Raw genomic sequence first — 14,397 nt, forward strand, 5'->3', positions numbered from 1 at the left:
GTTTGTTAGGTGGGGGACGGCTACATCAGATAGTGTACTGAGCAGTGTCGGAGCCCCGCAGGGAACAGTGCTGTCGCCATTCCTCTTTACATTGTACACAGCTGACTTTCAGTATAAATCAGACCGTTGTCACCTCCAGAAGTACTCGGATGACTCTGTGATAGTTGGCGGTATTGGGAAGGACCAGGACGAAGAGGAATATAGAAGGGTGGTTGCGGACTTTGTAGTATGGTGCCAGGCTAACCATCTAGAACTAAATGTTAAGAAAACCAGGGAGTTGGTGATGAGCTATGGAAGGTGCAAGAAGGTATGCCTACCTGTTACCATTGACGGTCAGGATGTGGAGATGGTGGACAGTTTCAAATATTTGGGGGTTTACCTGGATAGCAAGCTAGACTGGAAGTGCCACATGGAGAAGGTCTACAAGAAGGGGATGAGTAGATTGTACTTCCTAAGGAAGTTAAGGTCTTTTAATGTGTGTGGCAAAATGCTTGAGGTGTTCTACCAATCCATTGTGGCTAGTGCCACCTTTGCGGCAATAATTTGCTGGGGTAACAGTGTGCGTGTTGCTGACGCCAACAAGCTCAACAAACTTATAAAGAAGGCTAGCGCGACGGTGGGCCTACAGCTTGGGACTTTTGAAGAGGTGGTAGAGGATAGGATTAAGAAGAAGTGCAGAGCTATAATGGGCAACAACACACACCCGCTTTATGAACTGTTTGCGAAACAGAAGAGCACATTCAGCAATCGCCTAATACAACTAAGGTGTAAAAAGGAAAAATACAGGAGATCGTTTGTTCCAACAGCTATGGGGGTGTTTAACAAATGTCTGAAAAGCAATGTCTAAAGTATTCCAAATGTTTTGTTATCATATGTGTCATGTTCGAGATCTGTGTTCTGCTGCTGTGATACCGCAATTTCCTCCGGGATAAATAAAGTATATCTTATCTTATCTTATCTTAAAGACGTTCCTAAAGCTGCTGGATATGCACCCATAGCCCAATATCCTCTGTTACAACGACATGTCTCGCAATGCCCCTATCCCCATATGAGGATTTCAACTATAGCTGCTTCCATAAAGAGACTTTTGATACTGCCCATTACGAAGGATGAAACCTCACCAGCAGCCATGTGGCACCGGTACAGACTGTGGGGTGGGTGCAGAGTCCATGGTTACAGATAAATCTCAAGGGTAGCTTAAAACATTTATAACATTTTATAACACACAGTGCTAAGAAGTTTCCAGTAGGTGAGATTCCAATAAAGCCTGTGATGCTCACACTCCGAGGACTAGGAAGGGTGTGAAAGCACTTCTATGATTTTTGATGTTCAATGTTTTCAGGAAAACAACCATGGAAATTTGGACAATAACAAGTTGTGGTTTACAGATTCGGCCCAGACTTGTGAAAGACTATATGCATTTACCCTTTCATTACATATGAGATTTACAAACAAGCTATCTTTCAGTGAACGGAATTTGTCCCCTCCAGGCTCCCATAGCATGGGGAAGTAGCTGATGGATAAATTGTCTGTAAATATTTATACTTTGGTTTTGATTATTATTTTAGACAAATCTACATATATACAGGGTGGTCCAAAAGTAGGTGGCCAGAAAATAACATTTATTTTGATTTATATATAAAATTATATTTACTAACACATGCATAACATTGACAATTAAATTTTATTCTGAACAATAATACAAAAGCCCTTAAATTTTATCAACGCAGGTGCTCAAACTGTTTCCATTACAATTTGCACAGCTTTGAAGTCTGCCTCTTACGCTTCGACAAACTTTTTTGCACAAGTCTCTTTGGGTATTAATTTCTTGAAATGCATCTCTTATGTAATTTTTCAAATCACTGACACTTCTTGGTTTTTGACTATAAACTTTGTCCTTGAGTACTCCCCAAAAGAAAAAATCCATTGGGGTCAAATCTGGTGAACGTGCCGGCCAATCACGTGGGCCTCTTCGGCCAATCCATTTATTAGGAAATGTTTCATCAAGATACTCGCTGACTACTCTTGAATAATGTGGAGGGGTCCCATCTTGTTGGAAGTAAAGGTCATTTGAATTAGGCTGTTGCTGTAACTGGGAAACAACTTGATTCATTAGAATTTTGAGATACTTATCTCCTGTGACTGTTCCATCAAAAAATATTGGTCCTACATCACCAAAACTTGAAATACCCCAAACATTGACACCAGGCTCATTTAGTTGTTGCTCTAATGTTAAATGCATGTTCTCATTATACCAGTAAATACAATTATGTCTGTTAATATGGCCGGAGAATTTGAAAGAAGCTTCATCACTTTACACCATGTTTGATAAATCTCCCCCTTCATAACCTTATTGCACTTTCTGTCCACCTAATTTTGGACCAATCTGTATATTTGATAATTTAATATTAGCTTTATAAGTGTTATTCATAAAAGCGATAACAGCATTTGTATGTAATATACAGCTGCCTGTTACATGTTCGTCTGTAAAGTATACCTAATTAGACAGAGTGGGCTTTCAAGGACGACTGTTATTTCCAATTAAAATGCTCTCTTTACCGAATTAAAATATCTGCAGCGTTAGGTAATGTAAAACCTGTAAAGACATTCCCCTTTTCATAGCTCTGTTGTTGTAATAAATATATATGACTGGGTTGAGCATGATGAATTTATTCTTCCAAGAGGTGTCTGCAAATTGCTTACTCCTCTGTCCATATTGAAAACACATGCACACATTACAGAGTATGCAGTTATAAGATGGGTTGCAGGAATAGCGGCGAATGAGCTATAGAAGGTGTAGGGGTACTTTTACTCCCAGAGTAATAAATAATTTAATAAGTAGCAGATTAAATCAGTATCACATAATGAGTGTTTTAAGGAGCACTTTATCAGTCACATGCAGATGATAACAGCCTTATAATGATATTACACATCAATGAGTCACCTGCTCAGTACTGGGTGTAGCACTGTTTTACCTAGGCAAATAGTGATCATAGAATGAGGCCAGCAGTTAATGATTACATTACATGGCTATGGAAAATCTATTCCAATGACAAACACATGCATTATGCTTTTAATTTGTCCTTGTTTAGGCTAAACTTAAAAAAAAAAAAAAATTGTAAAACATCAGCTTTTTGGCGTTGTATTCCAGCTTCATCAACACTCAGAGGTCTGTGCTCACTATAATGGTTTACAGGAGATTTGTCATCAGACTTTGTTGCAATATGTAAGGGTAGCATAGTACAGGGACAGAGCCGCTCTTCTATTAACCAAAGTGGCACAAGGAAAATATTGCATCTTTATGTAGAGAATACACCACTTGAACACGGTCCCCAAAATGAGCAATGTAAGTGAAGAAGCACTAGAAAGGGTTTTACTTGGATTTAATATTGATGGACCATCTTTAGGGTGCTAGAAGTTGGACAACCACCTGATCATCTGGATAACAGGGCAATCCGGTTCATCCTCTATAGCATACATGTTAAACACTGGCCAGAGGGCCAAATCAGGCCCACAGGGTGGTTTTATTTAGCCCACGACACCAGAACCACCACCTGTTTGTGGAGCCATTATTCTGTATGGAGGACTATGTGGGGCCCATAATACTGTATGGAGGACTATGTGAGGACCATTATACAGTATACTGGTTGGCCCGTGACTTTGTCCAAGTTTTTCATTTTGGCCATCTGTGTGTTTGAATTTGACATCTATGGCATGAACTTAGGAGCTGAGACAAGACAATCTGCAATAAGTTTCAATGACCATTTAACCATTTTGAAGTCGAGGTCAATATGGACTGTGATATCTAAGAAATGTGACAGAGAAAGTAAGTTTCTCTGTCAATCCATAACACCCCTGAAATGCGATCATTCAGTGCCAATGGGTTTAGATTTGGCAGTTGGAATCCTAACAATGGCCTCCAGTTTTACCATGTACAGAAGGCCATCAAAAGCTGCCTCCGGCTGCCTGTCAGTATAGCATAGACAATGCAATAAACTAAATTGATCAGAGCCTTTTAGCAAAACGATATAAATCTACCAATGCATGTTGCGGTGACCTTGTTACAGTAGCATAGAAACTGATACAACCATATACTGAGCATGTTAAAGAAGCACTCGCATCAAAGTTTTTATCCTCTTAATATATTGCAATCATCATACTATATTGCACTGTGTACTGTGACAAAGTCACTGGCAGAGTGTCGGAGGGGAGATATATTTCACTGAGGCCGCTAAGCTTCAGTGATGTGAAACTGGAAGTCTTCTCCTGCATGATATGTGCTGAGAGAGTTAATCAGACATATTTAAATGAGCCAGTTTTTTGTGAATGGCTATAGTGCGGGGGGGCCAGTCACCATATCTCCACCCCAGGATGTGGTCTGGGGTTTAAATTGGTTGTCCAATACTTTTTATTATCCCCCTAATGTATTCCCCTAGGGCCCAGGAGTTTTTGTAAATACTTTGCGTTGCAGTTACTGCCTGTGAGCAGCTCTATCGCTGGCCGCTCACAGGCATCACGTGACCCCCGGCTGCAGCCGGCTCTGACATTTGCTGATGCCACGTCAAGTTCCGGCTGCAGCCGGGGGTGACTTCTGCTTTCCATGGTGGATGCTGGGCTGTGGGCAGGGTTACCCTGAGCATCACACCCAGAATCCACCGCACGCTGTCCCTCTCCTCATTCACTGGGAAAGCGTGCGGTGAATGCTGAGGGTGACGCGTGGGGAAACTACGCCCACAACCCAGCATCCACCACGGGGACCGTGTCACTGATGTCACGCCTCACTTGACGTGACATCAGTGGCAGGCACGTGATGCCTGTGAGCGGATCGCGATAGCACCGCTCACAGGCAGTAACTGCAACGCAAGGTAATTACAAAAACCTTTATAGGCCCAGGGGGAATACATTGGGGGGGGGGGATAATAAAAAATAATGGACATCTTCTTTAAATACTATGCCTGCTGAGGCATTCAGTGTTCAGCAAGTCTGGGGAGGCAAACTCCAGACATGTTTGTGTTGAGCTGACCTGAACCAGGTGGAGTTGCTAAACTCTGAGCAGGCAGATCCCTGCTACCACAAGGACTGTGCTTTGTGTTGCCATTTTGTTTTGGTTTTCCTGTTTTTTCCCCAGCGGGCTGTGTTTCCTTTTATGGACTTAATGTTGGTTTATGCTGCACTTTAATAAATAAACATGAAATTTAAAAGAGACAGCGTACCTGTGTCTACTTCTGTCTGCTGCTGAGTGAGTGATCTTCCCCTGCCCGAGACATTTGCAGGGACTTGAGACTCATGCAGGTAAAATATACCAGTTTCTACAAAGAGCTTAGAAGGATTCAGCTAATCAGTTTTTAATCACATGAAGTCATAGACCAAATGGAAAAGAGAAGAATTAGCTGCGTGAGAGGGCAAAATGAGCAATTATAAGGATACAGTGCAATATAATATGATTGCAATATATTAAAGGGGTTGTCAACTACTATTGAAAATAGCGCAATATATTTTTATGATGAACAGAAGCTTCTTTATAAATACCTTCCTCTGCTGTTTCTGCCTGTGATAGGCGCTATCACTGGCCGCTCACAGGCATCTAATGTGCACGAACAGTCCAATGGTCTTGATCGTGCTAGGCGCCCCGTCTCGGACTTCTTTCTAATGCCACCCTCTACTTATGACTGATGTACACAACCAGCAGAGAGCCTGCACAAGCACAGACAGGAGGCTTTGTCGGCTGTGTGGATGAAGAACAAAACGTAATCCATATCAACAGGGCAACGTCATAAAGAAGACAGGGGCCGCCGAGCACGGTCCAGAGATGCCCATTGGACCACTGTGTGCTCAATGCAACAACAAACAATTTCAAAAACTATTTATTTATTTATTTTTTAAAGGTATATGGCATTGCTTGGGAAACCTAGTGGGCTTGTTAGAAATGTATTAAAAGCCTCAAGAACTTGTTGGTGTTGCGGTTAAGAATTTGTAGCTTAACTAAACTAAAAAATATTTAATATGAGACAACCCCTTTAAGTAACAGACCTGGTTAACAGTAGAACTATAAAACTCAGTACAAGTTCAGCAATAACACATTCAAAAATCAGTGGCTTGTTCTGGAGTGAGTGTACTGCTATCACTGTATTTGCACACAGATAACAGGGAATTTCTGGGACTGTGATTCTACAGAATTGATAAGAGTGAGATATAAGGCTGTGTGCCCACGATGTGTTTTGCGTTTAAAAAACACTTGGTAGAAGGCCTGCCATGTTCCCCAATGATAATCCGCATGTGCTATGCACATGCTGCGGAAATTTCCGCTGCGGATTATCATTGCGGGAAAAAAAGCAGCACTACCAATTATTTTGCGGAAGCGCTGCGTTTTCGCCGCCATTGACTTTCATTGGAACGCATGGATTACGCATCACTGGATCTGTACATGCAGATTCCATGCGTTCTAATGTGCGGATGGTACCCGGGTGTGGATGACAGGAGACTCTCCTCCGGACCTGGGTACCATAGAACCTGTGTACCGCAAGCTGCCGGCAAGCCAGGACGGATCGAATACAGACTCCGGGCGCCATCAGAAGGCAAGTATAATATTTATTTTTTGCCATTCTTTCGGTCACATTATATAAATCCATGCCATTTGCATGGATTTATATAGTGTGACCAAGTTGTCAAGCACTTTCCAAGTGATGCTAAAATCTCTTGGAAAGCGCTTGTCAACCCGCATGCGGAAATGCAAGTGAAGAACGCTTCACATCCGCATGTCCCTGGCAGGAAAACGCATGTACAATCCGCATGCGTTTTTTCTGCCAGGGAGATGCAGAAACGCTCAGGAAAAAATCCGGAGCATTTCAGCATCGTGGCACTTAGCCTAATAGCAGCTAGGTCAGGAACAGACGTAGGGGAAGGCGAGCACCTGTGGTATAAAAATCAACAACTGGCTGGAGAGAATTGCCATGGATATTAGGAGTTAATATCTCTTCTGTAATGTATTTACTGCATACTCTCCCATGTTCTGGACATGCACTAGTGGTGGAGCTCCATGGAAATCAGCTGTACAACATGTAAGATAAAAACTGACATTGCAGGAGAATGGCAGTAAATATACAAAGCTAGTCAATTGAAACTTGCTTATTTTAAAGCTGTTTAACTAATTAAAGCAATTTAATAACTTGAAAATACTCCTTTAAGTCACAGATATTACACTGGAGCATGTTGAACAATATATAGGCATAAAAAATTATTCCGGCTTGGCCAGCTAGTAATATACAAAATGTCCATCTAAAAATAGCAGGTGTGCTAACAGCAGGAAAACTGACTAGTGAGCACTGCAGTGGTGCCCAGATGACTGCTGAAAGTGTTGAGTGTTGGTTTTATAACTTTAACCTCTTAATGACTGCAAACACACCTTTTTACTAACCTGAGGAATAAAAGACTGGCATCCACAGATGGGTGAAAATGCTGGAGGTGTCAGCTTGTACGGGAATTGGATGTTTCGCCCCCAGGAGTTCGCCCCCGGGTACATTTCGCTCCCAGCATGTTTCGCCCCCAGTTCGCCCCCGTCCGGGGGCGAATCTTCCTGGGGGCGAAATGATAGGGGCGAAAAGTACCTGGGGGCGAAACTTCCTATAACCCAGCTGTACAGTACAGCTGACATGCTGCAGCATTGGAATTGCCATTGATCATGGTGTTTAACCCCCTAGAGGTTGCCATCAATAGCGACAGTGGTCAAGATAGGGAGTGAGCTACCTCTTTAACCCAACTGGCACCCTGATATAGCAACTGAGTTGTCTCAATGGTTGGTATTGCAATTTGAGGTCAAATAATGGCCTCAGGGTCTACCAGATAGGGTGCCCTTTAGTATGTTAGCAACATTTTAGAAGAAAACTATTTTTTATTCTATTTATTCCATTTTGAGTTAATTCACGTGAAGCACCGGAACAGTTAAACTACCTCAGAGCAGTTTTAAATACTTTGTGGGGTGCCATTTTGAAAATGGTATTCAATTTTGATGAATTGTCCAATATAAAGGCTTCTCATAGTCACTTCAAATCTGAATAGGTTCATAAAAAAATACAAGCTTTGTACATTTCTTTGAAAACAGTGAAAATTTCTTAATAAACCTTTGAAGAAAATAAAATGACGTTAGAAAAATTATGTTGACATTAAGTAGATGTATGGGCAAGGTTATTTATTAACATCTTGTGTTGCATAGCTGTCATATTTGAAGCATCACTGTTTTTTTGTTTGTTTTTTTTAAATTTCACATGGTAATGGTATTGTCAAGGCAGGATTTCTTAAAGGGAACCTGTCATGTATTATCTACTATGTAAACTGCCCCCATCGCGTTGTTAGTGATGCAATGACACGCGGCTGCCCGTGCATGAATAGTGAGGCTGGAAGCCACACAGCCTCACGGCGCGCGCAAGCTGGAAGCCACACAGCCTCACGGCATCCGCAAGCTGGAAGCCACACAGCCTCACGGCGCGCGCAAGCTGGAAGCCACACAGCCTCACGGCGCGCGCAAGCTGGAAGCCACAGCGCCTCACGGCATCCGCAAGCTGGAAGCCACACAGCCTCACGGCGCCCGCAAGCTGGAAGCCACACAGCCTCACAGCCTCACGGCGCGCGCAAGCTGGAAGCCACACAGCCTCACGGCGCGCGCAAGCTGGAAGCCACACAGCCTCACGGCGAGCGCAAGCTGGAAGCCACACAGCCTCACGGCGCGCGCAAGCTGGAAGCCACACAGCCTCACGGCGCGCGCAAGCTGGAAGCCACACAGCCTCACGGCGCGCGCAAGCTGGAAGCCACACAGCCTCACGGCGCGCGCAAGCTGGAAGCCACACAGCCTCACGGCGCGCGCAAGCTGGAAGCCACACAGCCTCACGGCGCGCGCAAGCTGGAAGCCACACAGCCTCACGGCGCGCGCAAGCTGGAAGCCACACAGCCTCACTGCCACTGCGCACGCACCCCATAACTTCAGCGCTCATCAGGAGCAAAATTCAAATACGTGGGCGGCATCAGTCCTGACTGAATGGGAGAATCACACCACTATGACTGAATGAGCTGGTAGGATAAGTATATAAAATGTTATATACTCATTATATTTGCACCAAATTAAATGAAAAATGCATGTTAGCGATGCACATTGCATCACTAACAATGCAATGGGGGCAGTTTACAGTTTAAGGAAAAAGGAGCTCCTTCCCTATCTCTCACACTAGGTGGCGCCCTAGTCTATCCCTGTTCCCTGGAAGGTGCCTTGCTTAGCTCCTGACTTATCCTTATGCCCCCCCCCCCCCCCCTTCCTCAGGAAGGTGTGAGGCCGAAGTGTATAGGATTACACTAACCAGACAGACAAGGGAAGACAGACAGGGATAAATGAAACCTACAATCATACAAATTACACTCACCGAACAGAGTGGAACACAGGGGAGGTATAGGAAGGTGAAACCAAATTGGAGAAGATGAACACGCAAATTCCATGCAGAAATCTCCAGAACAACTCTCCAAACACCACCGCAAAACACCGAGCAATTCCTCCAACTCTAAACCAGGCAGAATGAACTATCACTGGCAATTCCCAAATGCCAGTGGCGAGCATATATACCAGAGGAGAGTGGCCAGCACTGAACAGCTGAAGAAATCCATGATAGAGAGCTTCAGGAGATCAACTGAACTGATTTAACCCTAGCAATGCCAGAGCAAAGAAAACCTGCACGGTTTAGAACAATGGTGAAACAGTTCGAGTAACCAGACGCCGTGATCTTCTGGACCCTCTCTGTGATGGTATCCCCGTGACAGGTATCTCTAATGTATGTTCCATTCCTGTAGTAGAATAATTACCAGCCTCTGTCTTCTGCTGTTCTCAGTGCCAATCCGGTCCAGGTCAGCTAGTTGTGTCTAGCAGGATAGCTCCAGTGTTTCCTGGGTGGACTGGAAGTCAAAACTCAATGCAAGTCTATGAGAGCCAGAACGAGGCTTTCATAGACTTACACTGAGAGCTTGTGACCGTTACCGCTAAGGATAAAAATGGGATGTTTCCAGTTCTGGTTGAAAAGGTTAATTTATTGAAAAAAAAAAACTTAGATTAAAACATCCTTTGCATGGAAGAGAAGGTCATAGGTACGACAGACATAATGCAACGCGTTTCAGACGCACTCCGGTGTCCCTTGCCAAGGTTTAGGTCTGTCAAGATGAAATTTCCGTGCTCCTGCACACTGAGCTGCAACAGGTGAGCTGGCCTCCTTCTGTGCACATTACCACTGACTCCCAGTCACAAGATGGCGGAACAGGCCCGGAGTGGCGCTGGGAAGAACAGACGATGGCGGCTGGTATTTTACTATGGGCAGGGAAGATATTTGTAACACCACTCTAGGGGTTAAAATATATATATATATATATATATATATATATATATATATATATATATATATATATATATATATATATATATATAATAATCCGGAGTGGTGCTTTAAGAACATAAGCAAAGTCAGTAAATTGCAATATTTTTTTAAAATTTATCATATATCCAAATATTTTCAGAAACACAAAACATATTGACCTAAATTTACCACTAACAAAGTACAATGTGTCAGGAAAATAAAATCACTGCGTTGTGTGTAACCATTCCAGAGTTATCACCACTTTAAGTGACATGGTAGAATGAAAAATGGGGCCTGGTCACTATGGGGTTAATATCTACCTCCTAATTACAGAAGGGGGGCCTCTGTAAATATAGGAGCCTTGGAGGACTGTGCCGGGGTTTGCTATAGGGCATCAAATTAGCGATATTAGGAAGTGACTATAGCAATGGCTAGTGTGGATAAGCCATCAGTGGGGGCTCCCAGTGGACATGTGCTTTTTGGGCAGATTTGCCCTTAGTCATAGAATCATGTGCTACCTGTTGTCAGAATCATAATTTACTAAAAGCCAATTTCCAAAATATCTCATCTGCCACCCCAGAAACCTGCAGACTGTCCCAAAGTGCAACTTTCCACATGGAATGCCTGGGCGGCGGCAGCAGTTGGCAGCGTGCGGTGCGATGTGATGTGCCGCGATGTGATGTGCCGGCAGCGTGCGGTGCGATGTGATGTGCCGGCAGCGTGCGGTGCGATGCGATGTGCCGGCAGCGTGCGGTGCGATGCGATGTGCCGGCAGCGTGCGGTGCGATGCGATGTGCCGGCAGCGTGCGGTGCGATGCGATGTGCCGGCAGCGTGCGGTGCGATGCGATGTGCCGGCAGCGTGCGGTGCGATGTGATGTGCCGGCAGCGTGCGGTGCGATGTGCCGGCAGCGTGCGGTGCGATGTGCCGGCAGCGTGCGGTGCGATGTGCCGGCAGCGTGCGGTGCGATGTGCCGGCAGCGTGCGGTGCGATGTGCCGGCAGCGTGCGGTGCGATGTGATGTGCCGGCAGCGTGCGGTGCGATGTGATGTGCCGGCAGCGTGCGGTGCGATGTGATGTGCCGGCAGCGTGCGGTGCGATGTGATGTGCCGGCAGCGTGCGGTGCGATGTGATGTGCCGGCAGCGTGCGGTGCGATGTGATGTGCCGGCAGCGTGCGGTGCGATGTGATGTGCCGGCAGCGTGCGGTGCGATGTGATGTGCCGGCAGCGTGCGGTGCGATGTGATGTGCCGGCAGCGTGCGGTGCGATGTGATGTGCCGGCAGCGTGCGGTGCGATGTGATGTGCCGGCAGCGTGCGGTGCGATGTGATGTGCCGGCAGCGTGCGGTGCGATGTGATGTGCCGGCAGCGTGCGGTGCGATGTGATGTGCCGGCAGCGTGCGGTGCGATGTGATGTGCCGGCAGCGTGCGGTGCGATGTGATGTGCCGGCAGCGTGCGGTGCGATGTGATGTGCCGGCAGCGTGCGGTGCGATGTGATGTGCCGGCAGCGTGCGGTGCGATGTGATGTGCCGGCAGCGTGCGGTGCGATGTGATGTGCCGGCAGCGTGCGGTGCGATGTGATGTGCCGGCAGCGTGCGGTGCGATGTGATGTGCCGGCAGCGTGCGGTGCGATGTGATGTGCCGGCAGCGTGCGGTGCGATGTGATGTGCCGGCAGCGTGCGGTGCGATGTGATGTGCCGGCAGCGTGCGGTGCGATGTGATGTGCCGGCAGCGTGCGGTGCGATGTGATGTGCCGGCAGCGTGCGGTGCGATGTGATGTGCCGGCAGCGTGCGGTGCGATGTGATGTGCCGGCAGCGTGCGGTGCGATGTGATGTGCCGGCAGCGTGCGGTGCGATGTGATGTGCCGGCAGCGTGCGGTGCGATGTGATGTGCCGGCAGCGTGCGGTGCGATGTGATGTGCCGGCAGCGTGCGGTGCGATGTGATGTGCCGGCAGCGTGCGGTGCGATGTGATGTGCCGGCAGCGTGCGGTGCGATGTGATGTGCCGGCAGCGTGCGGTGCGATGTGATGTGCCGGCAGCGTGCGGTGCGATGTGATGTGCCGGCAGCGTGCGGTGCGATGTGATGTGCCGGCAGCGTGCGGTGCGATGTGATGTGCCGGCAGCGTGCGGTGCGATGTGATGTGCCGGCAGCGTGCGGTGCGATGTGATGTGCCGGCAGCGTGCGGTGCGATGTGATGTGCCGGCAGCGTGCGGTGCGATGTGATGTGCCGGCAGCGTGCGGTGCGATGTGATGTGCCGGCAGCGTGCGGTGCGATGTGATGTGCCGGCAGCGTGCGGTGCGATGTGATGTGCCGGCAGCGTGCGGTGCGATGTGATGTGCCGGCAGCGTGCGGTGCGATGTGATGTGCCGGCAGCGTGCGGTGCGATGTGATGTGCCGGCAGCGTGCGGTGCGATGTGATGTGCCGGCAGCGTGCGGTGCGATGTGATGTGCCGGCAGCGTGCGGTGCGATGTGATGTGCCGGCAGCGTGCGGTGCGATGTGATGTGCCGGCAGCGTGCGGTGCGATGTGATGTGCCGGCAGCGTGCGGTGCGATGTGATGTGCCGGCAGCGTGCGGTGCGATGTGATGTGCCGGCAGCGTGCGGTGCGATGTGATGTGCCGGCAGCGTGCGGTGCGATGTGATGTGCCGGCAGCGTGCGGTGCGATGTGATGTGCCGGCAGCGTGCGGTGCGATGTGATGTGCCGGCAGCGTGCGGTGCGATGTGATGTGCCGGCAGCGTGCGGTGCGATGTGATGTGCCGGCAGCGTGCGGTGCGATGTGATGTGCCGGCAGCGTGCGGTGCGATGTGATGTGCCGGCAGCGTGCGGTGCGATGTGATGTGCCGGCAGCGTGCGGTGCGATGTGATGTGCCGGCAGCGTGCGGTGCGATGTGATGTGCCGGCAGCGTGCGGTGCGATGTGATGTGCCGGCAGCGTGCGGTGCGATGTGATGTGCCGGCAGCGTGCGGTGCGATGTGATGTGCCGGCAGCGTGCGGTGCGATGTGATGTGCCGGCAGCGTGCGGTGCGATGTGATGTGCCGGCAGCGTGCGGTGCGATGTGATGTGCCGGCAGCGTGCGGTGCGATGTGATGTGCCGGCAGCGTGCGGTGTGATGTGCCGGCAGTGTGCGGTGTGATGTGCCGGCAGCGTGCGGTGTGATGTGCCGCGGTGGGATGTGCCGGCAGTGTGCGGTGTGATGTGCCGGCAGTGTGCGGTGTGATGTGCCGGCAGTGTGCGGTGTGATGTGCCGGCAGTGTGCGGTGTGATGTGCCGGCAGTGTGCGGTGTGATGTGCCGGCAGTGTGCGGTGTGATGTGCCGGCAGTGTGCGGTGTGATGTGCCGCGGTGTGATGTCTGTATGCGCCCTCGCTGACAGCGGCCCCGCCGTGTTACCTCTGCCAGTGGATGCCCAGCGGCTTCTCTCGCACAGTACAGCTCTGCTGTGAGGAAGCAGTAGCCTTCACACCCGCCCAGCGCACAGCAGCAGATGCACAGCAGGACCGCGCTGCCGCCCTCGTCCCTAATAACATGGTGTAGCCGCCTCTCGTCCACTCCCTGACATGTCCCCACACCCAGCTCCACGGCACGCACACCAAGAAGGAAGGCTTGTGTGAGCACATTACCCGTGCACGTAGACTCCGCCGGCCGCCCGTCCGGTCTGTGCTGGAGAAGGTGCTGAGCACTTGTGAGCTCCTGGCAGCGGCTCACGTTACGTGACGTCGTCGCTAAGGTGTGGACGCAGGGTCCCGGAGCTCGGTGATTGGTGACGGCGGGGTGGCTGTTATCTGAGGAGAGCTTGTTTGCTCTAGTCGGTGCCGAGCAGGGCGGCCGGGCGTTCCCACTGCCGGCTTCCCCGGTTCAGCCGGTTGCTTGTGTGGCCGCGCTCCGTTCTTTCCCTGAGGTGTCCTGACTGGTGAAGTAGAGAAACCAGCGCTCCACGGCGGAAGGTGCAGCCCGCTGACAGCAGCCCTATGCTGGGGTTCACACGAAGCTCCTATTCACAACAGCCTTGTGT

At 48.9% G+C, this 14,397-nt stretch overlaps 1 long non-coding RNA gene across 1 annotated transcript in view; it reads right to left on the reverse strand.

Moving 5' to 3' along the window:
* Positions 1 to 13,971, reverse strand: part of LOC141164398 (uncharacterized) — a 70,364-nt gene extending 56,393 nt beyond the window's left edge. The window contains exon 1 of the long non-coding RNA XR_012250898.1: positions 13,776 to 13,971. This is a non-coding gene — a long non-coding RNA (uncharacterized lncRNA). The remainder of the gene's footprint in view (positions 1 to 13,775) is intronic.
* Between the last annotated feature and the right edge of the window lie 426 nt (positions 13,972 to 14,397).

This window comes from Phyllobates terribilis, unplaced genomic scaffold, assembly GCF_046119375.1.
Source record: "Phyllobates terribilis strain yellow unplaced genomic scaffold, ASM4611937v1 Scaffold_10__3_contigs__length_209671492, whole genome shotgun sequence".
NCBI classification, from domain to species: domain Eukaryota; kingdom Metazoa; phylum Chordata; class Amphibia; order Anura; family Dendrobatidae; genus Phyllobates; species Phyllobates terribilis.